General features: G+C 45.3%; 1 protein-coding gene across 9 annotated transcripts in view; it reads left to right on the top strand.

Annotated features, from left to right (window-relative positions):
- MBNL3 (muscleblind like splicing regulator 3) overlaps positions 1–21,516 on the top strand; it is a 105,601-nt gene that overhangs the window by 436 nt on the left and 83,649 nt on the right. For 2 of the 9 annotated variants that reach the window (XR_009959615.1, XM_062584983.1), the window contains exon 1: positions 1,132–1,289. The exons of 4 other annotated variants lie outside the window; for them this stretch is intronic. The gene's annotated coding sequence lies outside the window, so the exon portion shown is untranslated. Of the gene's footprint in view, positions 1–1,131; positions 1,290–21,516 lie in introns of those variants that run through there. 3 more of the 9 variants (XR_009959614.1, XM_062584979.1, XM_062584985.1) reach the window with 3 other exon arrangements.

The raw sequence follows: 21,516 nt of genomic DNA, 5'->3' as shown, positions 1-21,516 counted from the left end.
GGGGGGACCGAGCTGCTTCACCTTCCCCCTCCCTAAAATGTCGCCGCCCGGAGGGGGGGGAACCGCCCCCCCTCACCCCGTGGGGGCCATCGCCACGCGTGGGGGACCGGCCCAGGCGCCCCCGCGGGTGCTTCCCTCCCACCCCACCCCGGCTTTCGCCGCACCGGCTTGATACCTCGTGGTCGCCGTGCGGGAGGTGCCGAGTGTCGTTCGGGCTCTCTCGAATTACTATTAATTATTATTTTTTTTATTATTTGTTTTTTGGGGGGGGCGGCGAAAGTTTATAGTAGTTTCTCGGCAGCCGGCGTTCACCTCGTTCCTGTTTGTGGGGTTTTGAGCGATCGGTAAAGTTTTGTCCAGGAGAATTGTGTTGCTGGTACAGTAGCTCTTTGTATGTTCTGTTTTATTTTATTTTCCAGTGCATTGCTTCTTTGTCTGTTTGAATGGCTGGTTATTACGGATTGCTGCCTGTCTGTTTCTTTCTTCTCGTTTATGTGTAGCCGCTAAAACAGATTTTTAAAAAGTGTCTGCAAAAGGTTGTTTGTTATCTCATTATAATGCATCGCTTCTCTTTATTACTATTCTTTAATTTAAAAAAAACCTATTTTTTTGCAGTCATCTCTGTTGTTAAAAGTGTTCCAGGCACTGTCTGCCCTGTTAAAACCTCACAGATTAGCAAAATCTGTGTTTAGAGCAGAATTGAAACAGACTTTCACTTCTGTAAAAACAGTACAAACTATTTGATGGAGTCTCCTATTACTACTGTAATGAGAGAGGGGGCTTGAGAGGAGGGGGATTTTTTTCCTTTTTTTTTTTTGGACTGTTACTAAGACATGCGCATTTGTTCGTTCTTGCCACTGCACTGGAGTCTGCCTAGAAACAAAGAACACAGCCTGGCGAAGTTGACGGTGGCTCTGCAAGTGTCTGGCTTTTTTTATTTTTTATTCTCTCCCCCCCCCATCATTCACTTGTGCCATAGTTAAAAGCTCTAGATATTTCCATGAATTATTTCCATGTGTCTGCAGACTTACACCCCCATCCTCTTCCCCCCCCCCCTCCCCCCGCCCCCCGACCCTATCAGGCCAGGGCTACGCATTTTGGAAAGTGCAGCCATGATAGATAGAGCAACTTCTCCCATTTTCACCCAGCCCTGCTGGTGTGACAGTTCTCGGTAGGTGTGCCTTCGCCGGGGAGCCACCCCCTTGCTGAATCATTGTGGAGCCATGGCCGGACAGCTCGTCTGCTCAGGGAGCAAAATATTCCCCTATAGATCATGAAGCGATTGCAAGGTGAGGCGAGAAGAAAGTAAGGGACCTGTTAGCGTTTGGTTGAGGCTCTCGCGTGCGGTTGTGCTTCGAGGAGGAGAGTCTTTTCCTTTCGCGGCAGGCAGTCGCTGTAGACGCAGTTCTGAGCTCAAAGGCGAGATGCGTGCTTTTGTAAGGAGCAGCTTCTGCCTTTGAGGTAGCGAAACTGGTGTGCTCTGAGGGACTGATACTGCAGCTTTTCCTTCCGCAAAAACTCCTTCTGCGTGCGGGTAGGCTCTGTGCAAGATCAACCCCTGTTTTGGGGAGCAGCGCATGAATTTGTGGTATTGCAAAGTTATGGTTATTAGCAGTAATCCTGTAATGTGTTTGTACAGATGAGTGTGTGAGCAGTGTAGTGGTATGACTGCGTTATTCACCTGAAACAAATTTTTTGTTTATTCTGCGCTCATGAAGGTCATTGTCCTCAATTCTGCAAAGAAATAGTGTTTTTTTTCCCTTCTTCCCTTTCTCTCTTCCCCCCCCCCCAAAGGGGGGGTGATACTGAAGTGCTGTTAAGTGTTATTCTTTATCCAAAGCATGCCAAAAAGTATGGAAGAAAGAGGTGGGATGAGAAATTGAGTGGGGTGTATCACTAAGACTTAATTATAGTAGTTGTTGGACATGTAATATGATCCTGTAATTAGTGCGAGGTAATATTCTATACCATGTTGAAACTATCCAGTGTCTGAGTTGGAGCAGTCTGAAATAAGCTAGTTTTTCTGGGATTATGCAGTGGCAGAAGTAATGCAGTTAAAGTTTCCGTGCTGCAGCTTCTGTGGGGTTGCAGGGGTGTTTTCTCTCCTATGGGCCCTCCTTGTGGGTTATTTTGCTTTTTAGGTAGCACATAGAGGCTGCAATGATGCTGCCCTGCAAGTCGGAGCAATGCCTTTCATGGCATGGTCTTACTCCCTGGAGCTTTATTTACAAATGTAGGCTGTAATTGAGTATCTCAGCTGTGGGGAAAAAATGCAGAAGGATAGACTGTGGCATAGGCCTTACTTATGGGTTCAACTTTGAGTCATTTGCCCAACTGAAGGAGTCTGAATTTTGGTCTTAAAACTTCTCTATCCCACCAGTCTATTCCCAAAGAAGAATTGTGTTACTAAGCTAGTCTAAAGCTCATGTGCCTAGGTCTTTCCAGTGGGGTGAGATCCTCATGGTGTCATCGAACAGGCCTGATTTGTTCTAGGATTATACTACACTGCCGGAGCCTTGGCAGTACGATTAAACGTATACAAACCTTAAAGCTGTGCAGTGTTGTTATGTGTGGGTGCTAGCCCTTCTTAGAAATGCTAATTGCCCTTGATGTATGTGCGTGCATGTGCACATGTGTGTTTTGTGTGTGTATATATAGATATATATATATAGAGAGAGAGAGAGAGACATGGTGCATATTTAAATGAACTCATTTTTAGAGTAGTGATGGCACAGAAAAGTTTGAGAGCTATTTCAGCATTTGAGTGTTTCTATTTGAAAGACAATGGACTATAGAGAAGCTTTTAGGTATTATGGGATGCCTTTATGGCAAAAAGGTGCAGTCTGTTCTTAGATGCAGTCATTCTTTCCAGAAGTGGCTGTGTTTTCCACACGTGTTCGGCGTGGATACAGCTGTATATCTGTTAGTTTGCTAGTATCTTCCAAATGAGACATACTGATAGGAGTCCAAAGCAGACCTGAAGATTAGGGAGGAAATTAATCCCTGGGTGGTGTACTGCAGGAGGTGGACAGACCTGCAGAGCGGTATTTGGCCAAGTCAGAAGTCCAAGAGCCACCTTCTCTTTCTCCACCAAGGGGGAGTGAGGGACTGGATCTGCTGACTGGCCCCTCTCCTCGCTGCCATTCCTCCCTGCTCTGTGCTGGGCCATGTGCTGGAAGAAGGCTACTGAAGAGTAGGGACACAGGGCAGTTGTCTAGCTGGGGTCCTGGCACTGCAGGAATGGATGCAATTTTGCACCCACATAGATGACTTTTCTAGTGGCTTTCACGCCCAGTTCCACTTTGAGCAGTAGTGGCCTGATTGGCCTCCTGGCTGGCTGTCAGGGAACTGCTTGCATGAGGCTTAAGTGGTATTCTTAGGTTTTATGGGCCTAGTATTTCACTCCTGTGCTTGTCTCTGCTTAGCAAGATGGAGTGCATATATCTTACTGTTTTGCACTTGGGCTGTCCTCAGAAGTGAGATTTTTGAGGGATTGTCTGGTATACCCAAGGGAGCATCAGAGTGGGTCACAAGTTCTGGGATTTGAGCTTTCTTACCTCTTGTAGTATAGCTTCCAAATCTATTTTGAAGCAGGTGCTGCAGTGAATGAAGTGGTCCTGCTCCCAGGCACTTGCTCTGATCTCTTTACTGTCCTCATGAGTTAAAAGTAACCTTGCAGAAAAACAGCAGGGAAAAATGCTTCTTTTAACTGGTAACTGCTTCCCTGGTTTGCTTCTCCATGTGGCCACACAAACAGTTGTGTTGGTACAAGGACCTGGGATATACAAACAGAACAGGTTGAGGCTGGACTGATGCTTTTGTTAGCAGCACTGGCTTATGGTGATTTAAACTGATTGTAAAACTGCATTGCTAGTGTCTTGCAAATGGATCTTTTTCTGTGTGCAAGTCATACTATGGCTTTCCTAGTCACCAACGCCTGCAGCTTAGTCAGGAACCTGAAAGCAAATCAGGATTTTCTTTGTGGTTAGTGCAGACCCAGATGATGATTATGAATCTGCAGTCAGAATTTAGTTACTGAAGCCTGCAGCAGGACTCCCTGCTGTACCAGTGGGGAGAGCTTGGCTTTGGCAGTGGAGCAAACCACTGTGTGACTCAGACATGTTGGGAAAGAATATGCAATCTTTACACAAGTAGGCTTTTCTGACCATGAGCGTCCTAGAAGTCATGTGTGGAAACTAAAGTGAGTACTAGAAATGTGATGCCCTTCATTGAGAGGGAGACTATATGCTGGAAAGCTGAGTTTGCCTGGGCCTCGGTTTCCAAAGGCAGACATAGGAGCTGTGGCTCTTTTATTGTACTCCAAAAAGAAAGGCCAAGTGTCCAACCAAAGAAGATCTGCCACTTCAAACAGATGTGGCATCCCACATCTGGGTTGCTCAGGTCCAGCCTCGCAGCACCCAGCAGGGCAAAATGTGAGGAAAGCTTGTGCAACAGGATAGAAGCACTTGATTTTGGGGGGGGTGATAGCAGCCCAGAAGCAGAAAGGATGTTTCTGTTTACTCTATAGTGTCTACTTGCCCTTAAGATCCCTGAACCTCAAACCTGCTTGATACGCTGTGTGTTTGCCATATGTAATATTTCAGTGAGCAGTTTCAGTTTTGTGTGGATGAGCTGATGCAAGAATTGTTCCCTTCTAGTTGATAGGGATCCAATTGTTTGCACATAACACACTGATTGGCTTGTTAGTGTTTTTTCCAAACTTATTTTTAATCGGTATTTTTCAGATCTCTGGGCTGTGCACGCATGTTTCTCTAAGGCAATGCTTGGGTCCTAATTTGGTGTATGGTTGCATCTCATGCTGAAACACTGTCTTTAAGCTGAAGCATTTATAATACCAAGGCATTTTGCAATTCTGTGTTCACTTTTAATGCAACATCATGGGTATCCCAGATTTTACCTCTACATGTGTCTGCTCCTGGAATGGAGTTCCTCGTTGTGCCTGATAAATATAGAAACTGCATAAACCAGTCCTTTTAGTTTGTTTTCTCTAGATTCACACATGCAGGCAAATCGCTGCTCCTGAGTAGCTTGTTTGCTTGTGATCCATCTGCCGTTGTGCACTTCGTATCTGTTAAGCTATGGTGGTGTGTATTCTTTTAGAAGGTGTGCGTCCTCCTGTTTTTCCATGCCAGCTTCCAGGAAGGACTGTCTGCCCAGAGCACCCCTATTTCAAATGGTGTCAACAGATACACACACACACACACACACACACACACACACACACACACACACACACACACACACACACACACACACACACACACACACATTTTTTTTCTTCTTCTTCCTACCCTGACGCTAAGGACCCACCGTGGGAATGAGTCATCTTGTGTGACTTGCATGGAGCAAATCTGTGGCTTGGCCTGTTCAGTTACAGGGCCCTGCTCAACAAGGGCTAGGTCCTCTTGAGCTGAAGTAAAGGTGCCAAGATCTGTTCATGTGCTTTTTGTAAATGTACGTACACTGAGAATGAGGCGAAAGCTGGTGGCCTTTAGAGCTTGGTATTTTATGTCTAAGGGTTTCTGAATGCATAAAATCAGAGAGAATGTGCCTGTGTAATCCGATCTGTTCTTGAAAGCCTTGCAGAGGACTGCGTGCTGCAGACATAAGCTGTGTCAATAAGAACTCTATTCACTCTCCGAAAACAGCCTCGTGATTGGGTTTGATTGGCAGCCTTCCTAAAGGAGGGCCTTTCTTGAGAAAGAGCTCAGATTTTGGCGGCACTTCTGATTGCCTTTTCGGACTCCCATTTATCGTTCTTTCCTTGGCATGATAAACTTGGATTTTGTTGGGAGGCTTCTCAGGCACAGTGAGCATTTTGTGCGGCGTGATAATATGAGTGCAAAGAGTTTCCGTTCTCACAGTGCAGCCCCTCAGCCAAAGCAGCATTTAGGAATGCGAAGGTGACAGATTTAAAAGAATCTGAGGTAGGACTGGGAATTGCTCTGTGTGGGAGAGTCTACTCGTATGCACACTCGGGGTACTTTACTGCAAAACAATGGCACGAAACACATGTCCTTGTAAATGTCACGGATTGTAATGGGCAAAACATGTGCTTGTGCACACTTACGGGCTTTTTTTCTTTCTTTTTCTCTTTCCTCCATCAATTCTATACAGGCTTAGGTATTACTCAGAAGTGTAGTAGGGTAAATTCTGCTTTTGTTTACGCTGGCAAAAATGTGCTGTAAAGGCCATGTTGTACTAAAGAGCATAATTTGGCCTGTTGCTGTTGTGATTTTTTTAATTTATCTTTTTTAATCCACACAAATCAAAATTCTTGTTCTACTTTAACTATTTTACACATGGCATGTAGTCTTTTAAAATTTTTTAGGTAAATATGTTTGAGCTAATAAAAACAATAGTTACAAGCTTTCCTGAAAGCAGAATTTTAATTAAAAAGTCAGATTCCAAGCTTCTGTTTAAGGTACACTGATTGTATAAATGGCTGTTCCTGTTGCATTACATGCATGGTATTCAGCATTTGTTCTGCTGAAGTCTTAAAGCCAATCTCTTTGATATTGAGTTACATTTTTTAACAGAAGATCTTGGACTGTTAGCTTTTCCTTTTTTTTTTTTTCTTGCAGGTTCCTGGGTTTATCTGGCACTTCTTAAGTTCCAGCTCCTTGACTTAAAGTGATGATTTAAAAATCAGCTTGTCTGTATTGTCTTTCTCTATTATTCCTGTAGTTGCATAGGAAAACTTGAAAAAATAATCAGGATGTAATATACAAGCTCAAAAAAAACCACAAAAAAACAAAGTAACACAGAGCTATTATTTAAAAGCAAAGCAATTATGCGTTAAGCCAATTGAGGCTTGACTTAGCTTCGGGTTTACTCATCGACAGCAAACCTTGAGAAATTAACTCCTGAAATTTGCCTGTACTGAATCAGGTATTTGGCTGGTGAAAACTGAGAATACTCCACTGAGACCAGAGAAATTCCCATAGTGTCTAAAGACCCAGGTGCTGCCCTGGGAGATTGGCACCTTTCTAGGTGTAGTATTTGGAGTTATTTCTGCAGTCTGTTTTCTTGTTTCTCCCCAGATGATTTCTGTTTGATAAAGATCTGATTTTGCTCCTGAGAGCATTAATAACAAATCCTTAATGGTTTAGGTGGGAGTGGGACTGGATGCTAGGAAAACAGCATGCAAAACCAGGCAGTGATGGATTGTGACAAGCATTGACAGGAAATGCTGGTTTCTCTGCTGCTGCTCATAAGTCAGGGAGGCCACAGCTGGGTAATTTGTTTTTACTTCCTGTTCCCAATCTGCTTGGGTCAAAAGTAGCGGTGTTTTTCCATATTAAGATGTTTGGCTTCCTTCTGCAAGGCAGCAATAAATTTCACACCAGGCACAACATGTTTCTTGTATTTCAGAGGCTCTTTATTGCTGCTTTTGACTTTTAATTTGGATGGTGAAGTCTTTATTAGTACCTTTCTTATTACATAGGCTTGCTTTCTCAAGGAAAACAGAAAGCTATTTTCTTTTTGGAAAGAACCTTTGAAATAATTCGCAGGAAGGCTGGTCTGCAGGTGAGCACGTGGAGGGAGTCAGGCAGTCTGGCTGTTGTCCCTGGCTCTTCTGCAGGTTCCTGGAGGGGTGGGGATGAGTCAGCTTGCTTCTGCGCTTGTTGGATCACGAGGACGTAATGCTGCCCAAGTTCATTGGCATGTTGGGACTTAATTCATTAATATTTGCGAAGTGTTTGGTGATCTTTCAGTGGAAGGTTCTCAAACTGCAGGGGACCATGCTGCACCGGACCGTGACGCCTGGAGGTACGTGTGTGATTTGCAGTGGGCTGATGGATTGGTCATTAAAGTGGTAATAAAGGTTGGAATGCTGAGTGGCAAAGCGTCCGTGATTAACTGATGGGAAAACCTGCCCTGTGAAGGAAAAGCTGCCCCTGTAAAAGAGAGCATTGCACACTTAGTGTTGCTGCTGGAAGCTAACTCACTCACTGTTGCTTGGGAATTTTTCTCTGGAGCAATTGGTTCAGGATTAGTCCTCAGAATACAGAATGTTACCACAGGCCATGAAATAGAAAACTTAAAGAAAAGAGAGGGTCGGGCTTCACCTCGACTGGGCTTGTCAGCACAAGGACATCAGATTTCTCTTAGTAAAAACTCCATCAGTGTTACTCCTCTTAGCCGAGCGTGCAACACAGTTGTAATATGTCTCATCCTTCTACAAACTGCAAGTCAGGATGGACGGATGTTTTTACAGACATAGCAGATATCGGTGGGATCCTCTTAAATACATTCTGAATGCTTTGAAAAAAAAAATGGGAATGAGCAGTGCTGGCGTCCTACCAGACAGTAGGAAGCCCTGGCCCAGGGGGCTTGTGTTATGTTTTCAGATACATTTCAGCAAAGCTGTTTCTGAGTTACAAGAAAGAAACAGAAGCATGGACTGTTAACAAGGTTGTGTATGCCTGTTCTCTCTCTCTGAAGCACGAAAACGCTGTCACTGTATCTCGCTGAAAAACCCATACCTTGTGAAGTGCCTCTGTGCACTGGCACAGGCTTCCCAGGTTCTGGCACAGGCCCTTCTGCCTTGTATTTGCTGCATTTGGTTCCTGTTTCTAGCTCTGGACGTCTCAGTTCTAGGTCCTTAGTTGACCTTGGTTTGTTGTCCAGACCAAGTCCACTACCTGTGAATTCAGCTTGGCTAATTACTCAGTGTAATGCTTTACGCAGCAACCGCTGCGCCCGCTCTTGCGCATGGTCTTAGTAACTAGCTAATATCAGGTGTGCCTGGAGAACCCAGCCATGTTCTGGCTCATGTGGCAGCACCTTTGATATGGTGCTTGAGGAAGCTACGCAACAGGTCATGTAAATGAGGCTGCCTAGAATTGACTGCTTCTCCTGTAGAAGGAATGGCAAATGCCTTCTTGTGTTGGCGTGCAGGGAGAACATCTGCAGCGAGACAGACACCTTCCCACCTGCCTTTAATTCCACACTCCCTAGTCTTATTCAGCTCTGGGAACCGGTTGGCCTCATTCTTCCCTTCCCTGTTCTGCATATCACTTTGGACCAGTCTCTGGAGGGAAGCTGGCTCTCCCAGGGGTGGCTCTCATCTGAGACTGACCACTCTTGCTGCTTACAGCCTTCAGAATGATCCTTGAGGTCTCCAGAGCAGTTGCTTGAGCAGCTGTGGTTCGGGTTTTTTTCTGAACCTGAGATGAATTGGATGTGCAGGGCTGGTGCTGTGTGAAGTTATGTCAGCCTTGCTGAAGGGAGAGACCTGCTGAGTCAGGGGCTTTCCAGCTGCAGTGACAGCATCGTCATATGACACATTCAGTGGCTGATGCTCAGGTGTCGAGTTTGGAATCGGGCAACTGGTACAGCTTAAGGGCAAATTCATTTTATGGCATATGTTAGGTGAAGAGATATGCTTCTGAAAGGACCTGAGATCCCTGCGGAAGGTACAGCAAAGTCTTTGGTGTCTCTAACAATAGATTTACTTATTTGCTGTATAGTGCCACCATCTTGTTTCTGCAGCAGTGCTAGAATTTATAAATTTAGCCTGGCTGTAGAGTCTGTCCTGGATGCCCTCTTGATTCCCTTAGTTGAGTGACTGCACCATTTTTGCTAGCTTACACTGGAAGTGGTTTCTTCCCCCAGATCTTGGAGCACCTCCCCTGCTTAGCCCACCTGGAGGATGCAGTACCTGAGGAGTGTTTGGTCGCAAAACACTGCGGGGTATGTTCTTATCCCTTATCGCAGAATCCACACCCAGTTCCTCTGGTGTGTTTCTGATGTAGATGACTTTCAGTGCACTTAAGGAGAGAAGCAAACCTGTGTGGAGCTTGTGCGATTGGGGGACTTGTTGGAAGCCTCTTGAAGGAGACCTAGTAGAGGCAGAGCTGTCAGTTGCTGGAAGCTCCTGGGTGCTGCTGAGTGCCCTTGAGGCCCCTGGATTCCAGGAGAAACTCAGCCTGCAGTTTCATGCCCTTCAAATGGGTATTGGTTCTGAAAGGTGCAGTCTTTTCTCCCTGCTTCTGCTGGCCCATTTCCCCTGCCTTGTGCTTGGTCTTGTGGATGTTTGTCCCCTCTGAGGGAGAGGGCAGGAATGAGTTCTGGGGCTCATGGAAGGGCAGAACTACTCCTACTGATGGCAGCCTGGGCTTGAGTTTGCTGGAAATGGTGGTGAAAGCAGAGGCTAAGGGTGCCCAGGCTTAAAGGGTGTCTGGACAGGTGAGCCTGAGCTGTTTGCTGCCAGCTTCTTGCAAGCTGCCAGGGATTTTTATTGAATAAAACAGCAGCTGTTGTAGTTGCATATTGATTAATAAGAGTAATGCTTAGTGCAGCCATTGCATAAGGCTGTGAGCTAAAGCCAGGTACCTTTTGGCAGCAGTAGCTCTTAATTCTGAAGCAAAAGGACAGGACATTTGAGTTGGGCTAACCCTGTGCTATGGGAATTCACCGCCAACTGCATTTCAAATAATTGCTCGGAGTCCTGCTCTGCAAGCTTAGAAATGTGTTGGCTTGCCTTCCTGCTGTGGGGGCCAGGTGGGCACATGAGGAAGGCAAAATCACAGAATCACTGAGGTTGCTGGAGCTCTGTGCCGCAACCCAGCCAAGCACTCCTGGTTTCACGCTGGGCAGGCAGGAATTTGCAGTTTGTTTGCCGTGGAGCTGCCTCTCTTCTAGTAGAATGTAGATGAAAAAAAGTGTGGGAAGCTTTTAGTGCAAGTGTTCGTGATGTTCAGCAGCAAACACATGCAGTTGGTGGTTTGCTTTACTGATGGCTTTCATTTAAGTTGTCTTAGGTATTTATTTTGTTTGTGGAGAAGATTTTACAGCTCTGATTCAGAACTTTAAAATGTCAGGACTATTCCTTCTAAAAGTAAATCAGTGGCTGGCGTTGCTCATGTTACTGTGCTCCATCTTCAGTCTGCAGTTCACCAATGTTCGCTTTAAAACAAATCAATTCCTAGGGGAGTAGCATGCAGCAATATCTTCAGTTTGAATCTGAACTTTTACTAGGAGCAATCTAAACCCCAAATCTGGTTTTTGTCACCAGTGAAAGACAGCTGTTGATCCTATGCTGACCTCCCTGGAGTATGCTGATGCTGCAGGATGGTTGCTTCATACTCCGGGCTCCCTCTTCCCAGCAGAGCCCCGGCTTGAACTGCCGCAGAGGAAGTGGCACTCGCTTGGTCTGCGCTTGTGATACCGTGCTAGTGAGGCTTCCTCATTTCCTCTCAATGGGCAGAGCATGCTGTTAGAACTGCAGAACTTGTTTTTCAGACTTACACAGCAATTACCTAAATAAGAGAAGATGAGATGCTTGTTCAACCAACACTACAAATGCTTTTTTAAAGGTGTCTAGTACAACAAAAATGCCAATGGAGAGAGGTCCATTATAGTGATTACAGTCCAAATACAGCATCATCGCAGTAGTCAGAAAGTGAAGCTGACTACAGATGGGAGTGATGCTATGAGGATGGCAAAACCCCTTAATGTTTGGAATGACAGAGGAATGACTTTAAATTCATTTAATGTCTGTAACCTTTGTAATAGCCATAATCTGCTTCTGAGAAGGGTGTGTGTGTGTATATGCACACACATATATATATATAAAAGTATGTATGTGTGTATGTTTTTAAAGCCTAGAACTGCATTAATAAGAACAGACTGCTTTCCCTGATCTCTGCCTTTAGAACATGAGCTCCCAAGAGCACAGATCGCTCTTACATATTTTTGGGACAGCAGTTGCAGGTAGTTGACACTGCCACGAGTAAATAGCAGTGCTGGGAGAGTGTTATTGCAGTCCCAGATCACTTAGCAAGGATCTGATCCTGTGTGATGCCTACTGGAGTACGGAGTAGGACTGCAGTTTGACAGTGAAGTGCATGGCTATCTCTAGGATATTGTTTAATTTGTAGGCATTTGGTTTTCTCCAGAGCGGTTCTCAGCAGGGGGAATCTCGGGGAGCAGACCTGCTGAGCTCAGAGGGCAAGAGGAGGAACAGTCTGCTGTATTTGTTGACGTACGTCTTTCTGGGAAATACGGATGCAGTGGTATTGAGGTACTTGATGCAGTAATATTAGCTGGATTGTGGAGGCAGAGGTGAGACTGGCCTTAGTACTCACGTTTGTTGAGAAGCCAGAGCCTCTAATGCGGGGACACAGCAGTGAGGTGGAGCGGTAGCATCTGACACCTTCAGGTGGGGGTTATGACAGCTGACTTTGTATCTCCCTTCTTCAAGAGAGACCTGGTGGTCCTTCCTGCATGTACTGGTTGGCTTTGATTTCTGCGTGAATGTGGTGTTGCTTATTCTGGAGCTTCAGGCAACAGAGAGAGAGAGAGAGAGAATTAAAGCATGAGCTCTGCTTGCTCATGACCTGAATCCCCTAATCACAGCCTCATACAAGTGAAGCTCTTAGGCTGTGTTGAGTAAAGGGCGTCTCCACGCAAGAAAACGTGCCTCTCTGTCCTCAGCCCTTCACAGTTAGAGCTTACGTGTGACGAACAAATCGGAGAATGTAGCTGTAAGAGCCCCCTCGCCTTAAACCAGACCCATGCCACTGTGTGTGACGTTGCCTTGCCTGCTGTATGTACGTAATAAGAGCCTCATTGAAAAGAGGTGCGTGTTACCTGAGCTTCCACCTCGCGAGAAGACCTCTCCTAGATGCCAGAAATGCAGCTGAAGTGAGTCTGTGCTTTTTGGAACTGGGTTTTAATGCTGATGAGCTTAAATTGACCATTAACTTTATTTAATTTAAGCTTTGTGCTGTTTTGTGTTTTGTTGTTTAACCCAGGAAGGAACATTAATGAGGTTCATACAATAGAAGAGTTGCTTTTGCTGACCTTTTAATTCGTTTTTTTGTCCTGTCTACTTCCCATGTGCGTTTTTCAGAGGGTGCTTTGCTAATGCTGAGGGAGTAGTAATCCCATGCTTTGAACTACATGTTCTGTTAATTCCTCGTTGTGACATTGTAGCCAGAGATACAAGATTAACAGTTGTGTGTGTGTGTGGTTTTTTTTTCCTCCCTCAAGTAGAGGACTAAACTGAAAAATCGAAGACCAACAAGCAAAAACAGAAGAAAAGGAATTTATTCTATTTTGGGTCAACCTGTAATAAAAATGTTTGTTGTCTTCAATAAGCTGAAGCTCATAAAAAAAAAATTGTCATCCTACTGGGTGATAGGGAAGGGGAAGAAGAACATGTTTAGGTTTAAAATATATTGTTTGTTTATTAGATGAAAGGTAGAGATACATGTCATTGAAACACTGTTTCAGCTGACAAGTAAAGGGGGAAAAAAGGAAAGGAAAACAAGTGGGGAGAAGAATAATGTTATAATGTTACCTACCTTTTTATTTTGAAGAAATGTTTCAAATTTTCTTCTGAAACAGTCTGTAAATTCAGGTTAGTAACTGTAATAAATAATTTATCTGAAAAACATTGCCTAGCTTGCAATCATAGCAGATATAATCATAAAGGCAGATTAAAATATTTTGTAAAAGGACTTTAAAAGCACCTTTGGCTCAAATCTGTGGTCATGTGAACTGAGGAAGCATCCTTCGTTTTCTGTTGCCTTTGGATCTGGCTTTTATCTTGTTTTTAATCTCTTCCTATCCCTCCCCCATTTACTCCTGTGATAGGAAAGGTGAGTCTGTGTGGAAGATTTTCTGCAGCACACATTTAAGAACTGTTTTGGAGCTCAGAATTTGATCTAGAGACTCCCCTGACCTCAGTGGGTTTCTGTTCACAGCTCCACAGCCTTACACAAGAGAAGCAGCTCTTGTGAACCAAGGAGAATTGACTCAGTGTTGTGAGATAGAAATTTGGGATTTGGGGACATTCCCCACAAACATTTTTAGAAAACTCCATACAAACATCTTTCTGAGAGCCAGATAACACCTATGTTGTCATTTGGAGGCTGAATTTGTGGCTATCTACCTTCTCAGAATAAGTTGATAATAGATTAGTTGCTAATGTTTCCCTTGTTGGTCAATATTTCTCCTGCTGCTATTGATGTTTCAGCAGGGTTGAGGCATTTGAGTCATGAGGTGGAGCACATAAGCCAGATCCTCCTCCTGTGCAAGATGGAGACAGCCTCTGCTCTGAAGAGCCAGCGGTTGAGAGTTCAGTGTTCGGGCTGGGATGTGGGGCTCCCAGGAGAGCGGAGCTAGAGTTGAGCAGGTGGCCTGGCCATCAGCTTTTTAAGTCATGTAGTGAGGGAGGCTTTGCAGGTCTCTGCAGGAAGGCTCACTGACAGCACGTTGAAAAAGCAGGCAGTGAGGTGGGTGGGAGTCAGGATTTTAGCAGGCGAGGTGATCAGTATTGGAGGGGATAGTTAACAAAGAGATCGAAAGTGAAGACAACTTTGTGTGAATTGATAGAGGAGAGGGGATCGGAAGGGGAGATGGATTGGAGAGAATGGGGACCTGAGCTAGAAGAACGGCCCTTCAAACAGAGGACAGCAGGTCAGACATCACTTGAAGGATGTTGCAAGCATCAAACTGTGGGTGCCTCTTTGCATGTTGGGGTAGATCATGACTTAGTGTTGTGCAGCTGGGTCTGTGCATAGCCTTGGGTTCCCCATCTCTTGCTGCAGGAGCCAAGGTGCAATACCTTGTTTGTGCGAGTGATGTGTTTGGGTGAGACAGAGATGGGACAAGGTATTGTCCACCTGCTTCCAGTCTGTGACTCCTGTGTTGGCTGCACAGGATGGGGAAAGGAAGGAATGTGCCAAGTGTGTGACATACTACCAAAGCCATTAACTAGCTCTTAATTTGCAAGTGCTGTTGCAGCAAGTAGCTGGGCTGTGCCTTGTAGGGCCCTGTTACAGGGTGATGTGGTAGCTGGTTGAAGTATTAATATTAAATTTATGTACTGTATTGATGTCTTCTCTCTTTGCTGAAGATTGAATAACCTTTAGATGAAATTAAATACATTGGACTTTGCTATGGTTTTGGTGTGAAGCCAGGGCTGCATCTGAGGAAATTTCTGGGATGTTAATTGAAGATGCATATCCTGTTGTACAAGCTCTGGAGTAGGAATTTACCTTGCACGATGTGAAGTGATCATTCGTGTTTGCTTTCTGGCTCTTGAATGTATGTGTATTTTCAAAGATGATGTGGTTCTAAGGGAGCCTTTAGTCAATAAACATTGTGCAGCATAACCAAAAGTCTCAGGGTCCTGCCAGCTGACAGGCCCATGTTGGATCCCTGCATGTTCCCTGTGCCCTTAAGGTAAAGGATTAAGCTTGCAGTAGAACGAGGTCAGGTCTAGACCAAGAAGTAGACTCTGGAATCCAACCAAAAGTGTAAAGAAATTACATTATATATTCCCCCTGTAACAGCATCCTAGATGTGGCAGTTATGTTGACTTAGCTGAAATGAGGCTGACATCTCTAGGTCAGGCCTGATTAAAAGCGAATGAGGGTAGAGAATAGCTCCACAGAATAAAGAGGATTTAAAGATAACTGCGGAGGGAGATGCATGGCCCTTACTTGCAGAATTTTGGTTTGGTCTTGCTCCTTGTATAGAAGCCGGGAGCTCCTGTTTCTCTGGATCGGCTGCTGGCCTCCAGAGCGCTATGGCTGTTACCCCGTTCTTCTCCAGTTCCTGGATTTCTTCTGGTTGATCCCATCCCACCAAGTATGTAACTTTTCATCCAAAGATGTCATGTAGTTTAAGCTTCGGCCTTGAGCTGTCCAAGGGAAGCCTTCCACACAAATCTTTGTTTCTGTAAATCCCCAGTGTGAAGACCGTGCCCACCCCTCAGCTTGTTCTGTTGAAGGGTTATGTGTCTGGGCCTTTTGCATGGGGCAGTTGAGCATCACATGCCAGAGGCTGCTTCAGAAAACATTTCTGTGCACCTTTTGACCTCTGCTGTGTCTTCCTGCCCATCCTCAGTTGCATTGGCTGTTGAGGATGTTGGAGATTATTTCTATGCTGAGAGAGGAGGAAAGAGGCAAATGACACAGTAGCCGTTGTGCTTTAGTAGTTACAGCATCATACTGTTTTCAAAACTGTAGTTGTATTGCTAGCTGCTGGTTATACATTGAGCATGCTGATCTCAGAAATACTTTGACACAGAGGATCCCCATCACTTGGGATGGGTGAACTGAGGCGTAGAAAGACAGTGACATGCTGCAAACAGTTGCTTGGAGGAGCATGCTGCTGCCACAGTCAGGGATGCAGCTTATAGCTTCTAAATGCTTCCCTAAGAGGAGATGACAAGCTGGGACGGAGTGGGGGCTCCAATGGGCTTTGAGCATGGTGGGGGAGTTCTGTTGTCCTCTGCCAGCATCACACAAGAGGGAGGTGGCCAGCATGGTGGCCAGCTGCCTCGGCTTCCTGACGCAAGTAAGCGCGTCTGCCTGAGCTGGCTAGGCTTGGCTTCTGGCCTGACTTGGGGGAGAAGTTCGAATTTTCCCACCAGGGACACCAGCGCTGTCTGACCACAGCTTCTTGGGTACTCCTACTTATGTATTTGCTTGGAAGCATTCAAGGGCCAGTCCACTGTTCTGATTTTTCCACGATGATTTCTTTCAAAGAAAGAATGGCTTCTTTGATTAGATGAAAACTTAGATATTAAAGATCAGAAGGGAAAAGGGTCCTTGATTTCTTCCTGAAGCGGGAGTTTTAATTTCTGAATGAAACTTTTAGCAAGATAAAAATAGAGACTTACTTTATAGGAAAGACCTCACTTCCTTACCAGTTCTGCTGAACAGCCCTCAGCTGTGAAGACATGGAGAAATTATCCTCAGCTCCACTGGACCAAGATCAGCCCTGGTATTTTTGTAGTGGAGTACCTGGAGTTACACCAGGGCTTCATTATGTCTCTCTGAATTTGAAAAATGTATGGATCAAGATGAAAATTTAATTTTAATTCCTACCAGACACTCCTTCCTTCTCTGTAGTGATATGTAATCTGCACAGGACTGTGTCACGGAGTGCACACCACACTGTCCTAACTGGAAAATGTGGTGTTGATGGGAAAAGAGCCTTTTAACTGAGACTGCTCCATGGCAATGTGTCTTATTTTCAGGCTCATTCCAGTTAAACAGTGCTGATAGTTGTGATGACCACTCAGATCAATCCATTAATAATTTAGGGAAATAGCAGCAATAAGCACCAATATCCTTGCATGATGTTCTGGGCTGATCTGTCAGGAGACTGGCAGTTGTTTGATTTTTGTGAAAACAAATGATCTCTGCTCTCACTGTAGTCTCTAAATTCATTTTCAGCTGTGACAAGAGCCAGGATTTAAGCCTCGGTACCCAAAAGTAAAGTATAGTTAATTAGCCCACTCTATCATGTAGCTGTTTTCAGTTCAACAAAGGTGGTACATTCAGCCAGACGGCTCTTGCCCGTAAGTGATGCTAACCTTTTGAGCTGCATGTGTGGTAGGGTAGGCTTGCTCAGAGCCTGAAGTCCATGTGATTGCATCCCTTTTCAGCAGTGTGGCTTAACATCCCCCCCCCAGCCTCATTACAGTGCTGCTGTTCTCCAAGAGGGGAAACTTCTGGCACCAGCATTTGTTTTCAGCTTGCAGGATGATCTGTGTTATGGCTATGGCTGCGGGTGCCTGCCAGGTCAGGCTGCTGCAGAAGAAAGGGGGAAAGAGTTTCTATCTTTCTAGGGCTATGTGACATTAGTGCTGTTCATGGCACCTTACGGACAGGGTGCAGGCAATGGCGGAGGGGCGGAGTGAGACGACCGGAACAGTGTTTGGTTTCTGGACTGGAAAAAGGACGTGTGAGCCCTCATTTTGTGTCCTGGCTTTTTGTTTTCACCAGACTAGATCTCCTCTCTGGCTGGGAGCTTGTTTGCATCAGACACAGATAAACAAGAGGTCAGCACTGAACATTGCTGTAGTAGATCATGTGTGGTGAGGTGTAAGTTGAAGTTAGCCAGCAAAGAATGAAGAATTGCTGCTGTTTTGGGACTCTACTGCACTATTTATGACAGGTCGGGGGAAGTATTTGACATTCTTGCTTGCTGTCTCTCTGCTGATTTTTTGGTTTAGCCCATAGAGAGGATAGGGGCAGGGCAGTGTGTCCCGTAACAGGCAGGCTGTGGTGAAGTTTCTTCCTACCCAACTATTGACCTCAGGCAGGGTACTTCACCACTCTGTTCTTCAGCAAAGCGAGTGCTTGGATTAAAGTTACTTGTAGTAAGAGTCCTTCATAATAACAGGGTTGTCAAAGGTGAAGGATGTTGTACAAACTCAAAATAAAGTTTTTCTTTCATCTAAATTTGACTTTTGCCCCTGCAATGTCACAATGTTTAGTAAGGTTGGGGAAAAAAAATCCTTAGCCTAGTTATAAGTACTAGGTATAGTCAAGAAAAACATATCTGTGTTTCAAAAAAAAATACAAGGGCCTTATTTTCAGATCCTGGCATCTATTTATGTCTGTGCTGTTTAGCAAGCACACGTAGTTGGCTGCTTATGGAAATCTACGCTCACTGGTATTGTAATCCAGAGCTTATGTTTGCAGGCAGTGCCATTTGGTTGAATGAAATCCCTGCACAAAAAATCATCTGTATGTAGATACTAGAATGAGAACAGTGATGGCTGCGTGAGAGGGCAGCAGGTCAAGACACTCTGAAAATAGAAACATATTGATGTCATTAGCAAAAGCTGTGAAGCATGTTTTCCTTGAAAATTGTTTTTTAATATTGTCCTTGATGTCTTTGAATTAAGCATACCATAAGAAACTGTTTGCTGGAATTGTGGCTGGTACTGGGTAGTCATTATCAACAGCCAGAGAAGACTGCATAACCTGCTAAACAGATAACAAGGTGCTAGGTGCTAGCAGAAGGGGAGCCTAAGACAGGAGAATGCAAGGAAAAAAATGTGTACAAGGTAAAACTTGCACAGCCAGCCCATAGGCAGCAAATAAAGCAAGGTCTTGCTAACCTTGGCAGCTGTACAGGGCAGTCTTTGCATAAGAATGAATCGTGCTTAATATACTGGAGAAATTATTCAGGGACAGATCTTTGTTTTTTCAGTGTTGGGGGCTCTATCTTTTTACTTGATCTCTAGTTGCGACATAGAAACACAAGGGCAGTGTGGGCACGGTAAGAGAAGCACCCAGTTCCCCTCCAGCAGTTCAGCTGTTTCCTGTAATGCATGTGTGTGTGCAGAATCCAAAACTATCCTCCTGGCTAAGCTGAACTTTTCCAGAGCACCTTCTCCTTGCGAGCTGGCAGTTGCTGGATGTAAAAGCAGGGTGATGGGTGCCTTCTACCCAGCGTGATGGGTAATTAGCCTGTGCCGTTTGTGTCTGCTAACAAGAGGTCTGCCTTACTGCAGGGAGACGAAGTATTTTCAAGGAGGGATGATTGGAAAATGTTAGTGTGGAGAAGGGGAGTTCTCTTCCCCCATTAAAATATATTTTCACTTACAAATTTAACCATTGGTACTTCAAGAAGTGGATCTGGACTTGAACCTTCCAGCCCTCCAGTACCTCTCTGTAATCAGACTGAATTTGTGGTGGCCGCCTGGGTCTCTGGTTGCGGCTGGGCACACGAAGGGGGAGTTAGTGGTCAGGGCTGCATCCTGCAATAGCAGGGCTGTGGGACCCATGCAGCAGGCATCCGAGAGGTGTGCTGGGCTCGCTGTGTTGTGCTGGGGGGAGGCAAGCAGAGGGGCCTAGGTTTGCAGGCCTGCGCAAGCACAGTGCGTGTTAAATGCTGGGACATACGGAGCTACTAAGGCTCAGTTTTCCTTGATCTACGCATCAGCCTATGAGCGGAGACTCCCCATATCAGAGCCGGTCCCTCTCCAGCCACACCGGGGTGGGACAGATGGGTCACAAGCTGGCGGGCATCTCTGCTCTGCGTGTCCTGGCCGCATCCAGCCCCGGTGCTGCTGCCGAGGCAGGAGCCCTGCGTACGCTTGTCTCTGCGTCGGCCGGTGGTCGCTTCTGCTGGCAGATGTGGGCTGGGCTGGGTCTCTGAGCCGTGCAGGTATTGTTGTTCAGTATTTACTCAGCCCTGATGCTTTTCCTCTTTGCCTTCCTGTCAGTATGAAGAAATCAGCCCCTTGAATGCCCGTGTTTGAGAGAGAATCTGTTGTGTGAGTTTTGCCAGAGCAGCGTCTCCAAGGTCTGTTTCCAGAGGGTTATCGAGAGAGGGCCAGAGACAGTGTTTATTAACGTTGATCATGGGAAATGTAATTAATGCAAGTATGAAGTGTTAAATGTTAAATTAAAATGGGAGATTTAAAAGCAATCGATAGATCAATTCTGAGGCTGGGATGAAATGCTCAGACTTTCAAACAATAATCAGATTTCCAGTAAGACCTCCATTGCGTGCAATTAAAGGGGTCGCAATATTAAATCAGGTGTTAAGGGAATGATATTTAGATATTGAAAGAACAAAAGACCAGACAAAAAGAACCCTCCCATCTGCAAGCAGAGTGCTCTGGCTGGGCAGAAATGGTGCGGAGAGGGGAATGCATTGAGCTAGTGACTAAAATCACAAAGGAAGCCTGGAAAAAACTGCAGAATCAGTGCTGCAGTGCTGAACATTTGCCTAGAGGTAGACTAGACCATTTTGTCCTGGTAGGTCCCTTGTAGTCTGATAGGACTTTTAAGCTCTCAGCCCACCCACGTGCATGCACGCTTACAGCAGAGCTCCTTGTTTGCAAGGCAGCCCTCTAGAGAAGCGAGGATAGCATGCTAAAATCCGCTGCAGTAGAAAGCACTGCCATGCAACAGGCTTCCCAAGAGGTTAAAAATATTCATTACAAACTACCACCATGTTTCAGTGGTATCCCAGCTAGTCGATAAGAGCAAAGGCATGCAATCGATGCTCTGTTAACAAGCAGAACAGCAGTTAAGGAGGGAGGTGAAGCTGGTCTCAGCTCTTACTGCCAGTGGGGATGTATGGGGTGATCTAGGGCACATGGCATTTCCAGGGCATTTCTTTGAAGTTCATATTTTTCTCTCACCTAACAGTCCCTAAAGAAATAAACAGAAAAAGCCCTAGAGCAGTGGCCCCCAGTTTAGCTGGCCTATGAGTAATGATGTCAAAGTGGTACTGCTTTGTGGGCAGCATTAGGCTTTGCTCTTCCAGTCAGCTTAATTTTCTGATGCTGCAAGCTGCTTGGGGGACTGTAGGAAGCACCACAGTACCCATTCCCAAAATAAATATTTTTGCTTTCATCCTAAAGGGACAGACTTAGCACTTACTATGGGCACTGCACTGCCAAGGTAACATTACTGTGGGATGGAGGAGGGGAAAAGGCATTTCTGTGTTAGATGAGATGAATAAATGGGCTTATTAGCTCCAGGCATTTATTTGTTAACCTTGTCCTGTACCTGTGATGTGGTTATCTGTGAGGATGCAGCTGTAAGGCTCTGCAGAGCCTTGAAAGACGCATGTTTTAAGAGTATGTTCTCATTTTGTTTCCTAATCCTGGTGGCAATCTCTGCTGTGTAGTCCTTGAGGTTTAAATGCTGATTAGGTTAATGGATGTAACTCCACCCAGTTGGTCATCAGTCCCTTGAGGATGCCGTGGGATTGTGA

Source organism: Rhea pennata, chromosome 11 (genome assembly GCF_028389875.1).
Source record: "Rhea pennata isolate bPtePen1 chromosome 11, bPtePen1.pri, whole genome shotgun sequence".
NCBI classification, from domain to species: domain Eukaryota; kingdom Metazoa; phylum Chordata; class Aves; order Rheiformes; family Rheidae; genus Rhea; species Rhea pennata.
The sequence above is the reverse complement of the archived record's forward strand: the minus strand, read 5'-3'. Positions and strand labels throughout refer to the sequence as shown.